The sequence below is a fragment of the Callionymus lyra genome, chromosome 12, assembly GCF_982586985.1.
Source record: "Callionymus lyra chromosome 12, fCalLyr1.hap1.1, whole genome shotgun sequence".
Classification (NCBI taxonomy): Eukaryota; Metazoa; Chordata; class Actinopteri; order Syngnathiformes; family Callionymidae; genus Callionymus; species Callionymus lyra.
In genome coordinates, this window is record NC_141829.1 from 24,464,737 (window position 1) to 24,473,181 (window position 8,445).

Sequence of the window (8,445 nt, forward strand, 5' to 3'; positions counted from 1 at the left end):
CGGTGCCGCATAAATAGGATTCAATCCTATTTTTACCACACTGCTGTAAACAGGATCGTTCATGTAGGAAACAAGTTATAAAAGTGTCCATAATGTCAGTTCCTACACAAACACTATTAGCAGACGTTGAATTAAATTTGACACAGAAATTAAGTCAGGCTATGCAACAACAACAAAAACCCTGAAGAGAAGACTTTTGTAACACCAAGAAAGTCGTTGCACTAAAAAGAAACATATCTAAACTGTGTTAAAGTTTTTGTGAGGAAATGTCTCTTTAAAAGCAATAACAATCTTGCGTTTGAGATTAATGCCGCACGTCAACCTCTACTCCACACTCGATATGAATAGATGTTTTGCGTAGCGCTTATTGAGCGTGTGAGTCCAAGTTCAGCCCAACTGTTTAAAACACTGCTCAGAAGTACTGGTTCAGCACCACTTTTCGGAAAAATACCAAAAAATACCCATCCATGAATACGGTAGTGCATTTTTATTCATGACAAACAGCTACATCATCTTTGTAGACATGAACGAAAATGAGTCGCCACATCTTGTGTATACAGTTTCTCTTAATCAATCTGGGCAGTCACACAGTGGAAAACAAGCCAGAATCAGCACAAATAAACAGGTTCATTTCTCCAACAAGTTTCATTCAAACCTTCTTGCTGTTGGCTGCAGCAGTCCCCAGCATGTTGCCAGGCATCCAGCATTCCTAAGACCTTGGTTCCTTCCATTGTATCGATTGTTCTTTCGTCCTTTCACATTCAGCCAGAAATTTTGCATACTTGAAATTCATGTTGTCATAGTTACTCATACATTAAAGACAGCCAATCGCTGTCTCAGACCCGTCTCATCGATTTTAACCATTACACTCTCGGGCAGAAAGCTTTCAGTGAATCACGGAGGTATTTTCTTTCTGCTTCTCTCTTCCTTCTGCAGATCGGAAGTGCAACGAGCCATGAACAACTATTTATCAAATATAAACCACTTTCACGGATAGCTCCAAAGAAACGTCTCGGAGGACGAGAGGAATTTCGGTTGATTGGTCTCCATCACGGCTTTCACTTTGAAGTGAAATGGATGGACTCTTGGTCCCCCTTTTTTTTGTAGATGACATGGATCGTAACCTGAACAATTTGAAAGCCTCAAATTCTGCTCTGATGTGAGTTTCAGGTCAGTAAGAGCAGAGCCAGGCGTCCGCTCCAGATTACTTCCACATGCTCCACCTTCGTTTTTAACTGTATGATGAGATGGAATATATTGTCTGAGGGGTTGATGAAAAATAACCAGTGGTCACCCCTGCGCCCCCTCCCTCTATTAGGAGGAGAGATGAAGCTTTAATGCAGCAGGATGGTAGGCAGTCTGACCTTGCCCTGGGCAGTGGCGTGTTTCTGGTTAGACTCTGGTGAGTGGGACCAGGCAAGGGGACAACATGAAAGACTCCCTCGTTCTGTCAGGCCACAAAGAAGGTCCTAATGGAGACCAGAACAAACGGGCGGACTTCAAGCATGAGCTGGTGAATACTCTTCTTCAGAAGGTTGACAAGAGGAAACGCTTGATTAGAAGCTCCAGTGAAGTAAACAGATAGAAACCACATGGCACATCACACAACAGCTTCACACCAATGATCCACACTTCCACACAACTTTTCACACATCAGCAACGATTCTTCACATACATTTTTTAAATTTAATAAATTGTTTGCCCATATTGTGTTTGTTCATCAACAACACAAGTCAAAAACTTGTGGATTTATTTTAGCTATATTTTAAGGATGGGTTGGAACAGGGCTGCTTGATACGTTGATCAGAATATACCAGTCGATCTCAAGGTTAGTGTGGTTACATTGTAAGAAATTAAAGATTAAAGACGTTTCGTTTTGACTTTGGTATTTTATTAAGTTACGATCAGTACATTTAAACTTTTATTGCCGGTCAAGGAAAAACATTGAATATGAAGATCCAGACCGATGCTAGTTAAAAACACACTACTGGGCTTCTTAATCTGTCATGAGGTCTGTCTCATTTGATCACAAACTAAAAAAATGTAATTGGATGAACCAGCTTTCAATTAAAACAGCTGATGTGAATCACTGGAATATATAATAATAATGAAATGCTCCCTTTGCATCAACTCAAAATTACCCAAATGATTCCATTCAGTGCAAGTCTTTAAAGTAAACTATGACAAAAAATGTACATTTGTGTTGTGTTGTGCAGCATTTGTTTCTGTAGTTAAGGTATTCTCGATATATTAATAAATAAATACATGTTTTACATTTTGTAGTGGGTAGATCCTTTTGACTTGGTTATTTTAAAAGTACTTTCAATTCTGAATTCAAATGATTTCATCATTAGCTTCAATTGTTTCTGACAACAACAACTTTACAACAGACGAATATTGAATTACCCAAATGGATAAACTTTCATCTTCCTTGTACAATGCGGTCAGAAAAATAGTTAGAGATTAGACAAATGTGTGTGGGTTTTAGTGAAGACTGTGTATTCCAAGCCATCAAACATGTTTTTTGTTGATTTGATCAGAAATATGTGTGAAATGCGGTCCTGGGCAAAAGTATGCGCTGTCTTTGTCCTTTGTATACAGAACAATGAGACTTCTTAAGCAGAGGTTAAATTAATCAAATTAAACTTCTTCGCTAGGAGTTAGCATTCTTATCAATCCAAGGCAACAGCAGCAAATAAGGTGGCCTTGTGTAGTTAACTTGAATGTGTATTCAAAACATCTTTCAGCCCAGAATCAACATTCTCCTGATGAAAACTGATGATGGATGCATCAAGTCTTTGCCAAGATAAATCATCTCAAATGTTCAATGGATTTTATAGATGAAAAACAAACCCTCATAAATCCAGATGTTTGTCGGATTAACAACCAATCGCCTCAATATCAGTTGAGCCCTCAACAAACAGCTTTATCACAACGTGACGACAGCCAGAGTGAAGTGACAGAAGCGGCCAAACGACACATTCCACATATGTTCTGAAGAAGAGGAAACATGCCGGTCAGTTCGGGTCAAAGGTAAGCGAGAGGTCCATTGTGTTTGTGTTTACAGAGAAAACGTCACCAGAAGAGGGATGCTTATCCAGATCGCTCTCCAAAGCAAACAAGGTGCTAACCTCAGGCGCACAAAGTGGAGTGATCAGACAGGAAAGTGCAATCCAGCTGGGTAATAGCAGTTTATAATCCCCTCTGATTACGTTTAATCCCCTTAATGCACCTTCCTGAGAAAAAAATACGATGCGACCCGAGCGACCCCGGATCAACAATGAGGGAAGTGAGGAAGTTTCGACAGCTTCGGAGATTAGTAGAGCTTGACAACATATGAAAACCCCATGAACTGGTCCAACTTTATCCCCCGTCTAGCAGCCGACAGGTCCAGAATCTCCGGCCGGCGTCGGCTTCAAACAGGCGGCAACACCCGCAGGCGTGACTAGTGATGAGAGGCTACTTTCCAGCTTGTGTTGTTTCCTGCTGGGATGTCAGCGTGCAGTGCACTGAGTTGCGAGGCCTCAGAGGAGAGGCAAAGTTCAGAGGTCGCCCTGCACCCAGGGGGGACGGACGGCAATGAGTTGGCAGTATCTCCACTCGGGGACAAGGAAAAGGTCGGAGGTCGAGGTCAGGCGAAATCCACTCCGGGGTTGTGGAAACATATATCTTTAGGGGAGACAAATCCTTCAGTCGGGTCCATTTAGACCCAGGAAAGCCGATCATAAAGGATGATCAGAGGTGATAATAAGAAAATTTGCACCTCCTCATGTTTCACACGCTTCAGCCACACAGTGGTATGATTTGACACCTTTGTGTCTGCTGGTGTTAAGAGCGATAAAATTACCTCACATAAAGTCTGACATGGTGAGTCAGTCCATGAAACAAAAGGGCGGCGGTGAGGCTGTCTCAACATGGAGATGCTACTTCAAATGGTTGGCTCGTAGCACGTCAGGTCAAATGGTGTCATGGGTGGGATGGTCATATAAGGCCAGATCAATTTAGTTGTAAGTTGCAAGTGACTAAGTAAATTCCATTCCATATTTGCAGCTGCATTATAATGGTAATTCAACAAAAGTTAATGTATCCTCAGTTCAGATGATGTCCAACATATCTCTTCTCACAAAAGTTTTCAACCAAGAGACACAATGTCAGCAAATTAGTCAATAATTTAAATGATCATTTTGGTGAAAAAACGTTTCTATATTAATGCCATGCCTGTTAGATTCAATAATGGGTTCCTCGTTTCAGAATAAGAACAAGAAATGACGATACTCGCAACAGAGCGAACGCTAGAACATTCTCTCAGATGAGGTTAATATCATTTCCTTAAACCAATTAATTTCATAATATTTACATTTGACCTGACACTAAACTTACACTAACTGGCTACAAAATCAATATATGTTTTAGTTGTTGCCCCCATGTCTAGTAACTCTATTCAACATTTCCTTAAAATAAAAAAAATGTACATAGTTTTTAAAAGGGCCTCCCACAGTCCAAAAACATACAGAGGTTGACGGGGAATTTGGGAAAATTGTATGTAGGTATTAGTGTGTGTGAATGGTTGTGTGTCTTTGTGTGTCCTGCGACAGACTGGCGTCCTATCCATGGTGCTGCGTCTCGCCCGATGAAACTGGGATAGGCTACATCCCCCACGTCACCCCCATAAGGGATTCAGTGGTACAGAAAATTATTTTATTTGATCGCCTTCATTAAAAAAAAATATTTGGAGGTCTTTAAAAGCATCAAAAGCAAGCAAATGTGCAAATCACCCCCTTAAAATCATAACACAGCTCACAGAGATGCAGGCTAAACTGTGGTCAAACAATGGTTTGTTTACTAGGATTTTGGAATTCCAGTCTTGATCAGACGTTTCTGAGTCGTAAATGTGTTGAGATTTACTGACGTGAGGACGGTTTGGTATGAAGTATAACAGAAAGAAGACCAGAGTCTGTGGTTTGTTTCATCAAACACAAGGATTGAAGAGAGAAGATGCTCTGATGTGACCACAAGAAGGAAGTTTCCACTAGAACTGCTTGACTGGTGTTGATCCAGATGATCCTCCATGTGGAGATAAGAGTCTTAGCAGAGACTGGCTTACGAACTGTAGACCCTGAATGCAACACGGACAATATACACTTCAGAAATCAGGTTTGAGGGAAACAGGTATGTAATGTAAAAGTTTGTACAACCTGTGTCACTTGCCTGCGTGTTTCTGTGTTTTTGTGTGTCTAAGTGTGTGTCTGTGTGTCTTTGTGTGTGTGTCTGTGTGTCTCTGTGTGTGTGCTCTCCGAGGCTAAGAGCTCATTTCCACCCCCGATGATCACAGGCACCATTGATTGTAATGCTGACGAGCAGGCCGGCTCTGCCTGTGGCGTACGAGAGAATCTGGACATGTTTAAGGCTCCAACTTTCATGTTTTTTTACGCTTGTATGAAGCTGAATGCTGATGGTGACGCCAGCTGGCTCTCGTTAAAATAACATGATGTCAAACAGAGGGCCAGCGCGGTGGAAGGGGAGCAGCACCACAGGGCGCCCGGTCACCACCGAAACCAAAACGATTCAGGTGTGGGAAAGTTCGTCGTTCACGGATCATCGTAGGAAAAAAAGATGGATATAACAAACATTCATTCAACATGCTTTTACGTAAATATTGGAAGGAGATAAATCTCTGGCATCATGAATGTTGTGCATCACATCAATTTATTAATTTATCTCAAATTATAATTAAAATAATATACATTTAATGCAATTCTTTTTACTTGTCGCTCATATTTTCAGATTTAACCAAATGAAAAAAATCAATTCACCTCGTATTATACACATTTTTATTTATTATTTATTTATTTTTAATTCATTATATTCCAGATGTAATTTTTATTATGTTTTGAAAGATTCCCTTTCTTAAAAAGTTGTTCTTCTTTGAGATATGTTATGATTTATGATAATGACAAACTCTTATCTCCTTATTTAAATACAATACATATACAGTATTCCTATAGTTTAGTTATACATTATTTCTAACTGTTCATTCTATGCTATTTCTTACCTTATTTTAACAAATAATTAAACACAAATAACTGTCTTAGACTGTCCGACTCCGATTGGATTTTTTTTAAATGCATAATATGAGAGAACATTCAAATAACATTGTCATGTGACTGAGACAAGCTGGTCAAGTCAACAATAGTCTGTTGGTCTCAAAAAAATGCCTCAGGTGCTGCTACTAGGTCATGGCCTGGTTGTTGGGCACCTTTGGCTTGCATGGAAAGGTTGTCAGTGATAATATGTTATCTACAGATGACAGATGAAGGTCTTGAAGCAGGGGTGGACAGTGACATTTCCAAGGGGTCGACATTATGTTCTGTTGCCATGGGGCTTCAAACCAAAGACCGAAGAACCCTCGCTGAATAAAATTAGCTAATAATTCTCTAGTTTACTTAAGATTTCCCATGAAACTAACTACATCTGAAGACTTTGGATTAAATCAGTAAATATCTGGAGTAAATTCAATGTTCTTAAAGCATAAAGGTGATAGTTTACCAAAAATCCAGACATCACTCATTTTCTACTCACCCTCATGTCGACTAAGTGTTGGGATTATTTTCAGAGTAATCTGATCCTTTTAAGGGTTATAGACAAAAATGTAAGTCCATTTTAATGAAGCGACTGGAGCTCAGTTGACTTTGTCTTCATCTAGACAACATCCATGGTGCTAGTCTGTACTGTCTAGCCTCGTCATTAGAAATTGTTCCGAAAAAAATTAAATAAAATTCAAAAAATAAGTTTGTATTTTAAAATTTTTTTGTGGCAGAAGTTATAAGACATTTACACTTATTGCTTCCGCTAAAAACAATCTTAAAATATAGACTTGTTTCATTTTTTTCTTCCTAATGTCGAGGCTTCAATACAAGATGGACGTTTCAGACGAGCAGTATAGAGGTATTTGGATGTTTTTAAGTGTCTTTTTGGAAAAAGATGAAGACAAATACAACTGAGCTCCAGTCGCTACATTAAAATGAGCAAACATTTTTGTCTATAACTCTAAAAAGGAACAAATTACTATCCAAAAATCCCAAGAATTAGTCAACATGAGGGTGAAATTTGACTTGTGGGTGAACTAACCCTAAGTATATATTTATCTAACCAATATATTTTCATTTAATTGTGATGGGCAACATGTATACACAAAAGACAAATTCACGATAAACTTGTTAAACTTATTTAATTTGAATAACACATGAAGAAAATATATATATATATATATAATTAACCAAGACTTTTTTCTAAAGTGTGAAGCCAAGAAATATTTTGGTCTCCTCCTCCGTCCACCCTTTCCATAACATTCGATTTTGGAACATTTTCCCATTGAGAGTCTCGGGGGTCATGTAGCCTGTTACATGTTGATGACACTCGTGTGACAGATAACATGTGTCGAACGAGTTAGAGCGGTTTACAGAGCAGGACTCATGATGTTCTGTCTTCCTTCACGGCTGACCGCTGTCGACCAGCAAGATCAAGACAATTATCATCTACTTATATCGTGCTTCTCATCGCTCACGAAACCTCCTCCGTCGTGTCTCTCAGCTTGTTCAGTGACAACTGGTGTTTGTGCGTCGTGACGTGCGTTCAGTCCTGCTGCTTCCCATCTGCCATTAAACAAGTGCGTCTCTTGCATTCCTGGATGCTAAGCAGTTCTGCTGTTTTTCTTCCAGAGCAGATTTTTCACTGTAGTACGAAAATGTTTTCTTGGACCTTCTCGTGTTGCCAACTTCGACTCATCTCTGAGCCTGTGGGGTTCTCATCCACGGTGGGGCGACGCTCCAGATGCCGTGAAATATGGAGCGGATCAGATTGAAAACAGCCCTCCCGATGTGAAACTTGCAATCTCTGAGAATTATGTCATTGTGCTTTTAAAACAGACCATTAGAAGCATGGCAGTAATTTGATTAAAATGGATTGACGGCCCGTTGAGTTGCTGCCGGGGCGCCAGCAGGGAAGGAGTGTTTTTGATTTTTTCTCGAGGAGAATCCTTCACCTCCCCAGTGGTTTTCGCAATATCACGGCAGGCTTTTCATCTGTTGCTCCGAGCGAGGTTTTTAATATCTCACAGACAACCTATTACTCCAGTCGGACTGTGTTCTCAACTGTCACTGTGTCTGAGTTTGAATCTCTGGAACTCCAGTGGAAGTTAGCAACAGATTGAGTCTTGGAGGTATTTTCTCGTCCAAAAGAGGCTCGATTAGACGTGGTGAGTTTCATCAGCCGCTCCAGCTGCCAGCAGACTACGTCCTTCATCACTTGTCAACTTCGCTATGTTTCAGGATCTGGAGACTTAGCCCAAACATTTAAAATACCACAATCAAAATATATTTCTGTCTAAATATGCCCACTAGAAATATTTATGAATAATGCTGCACTCAGACAGCATTAATATTTCAT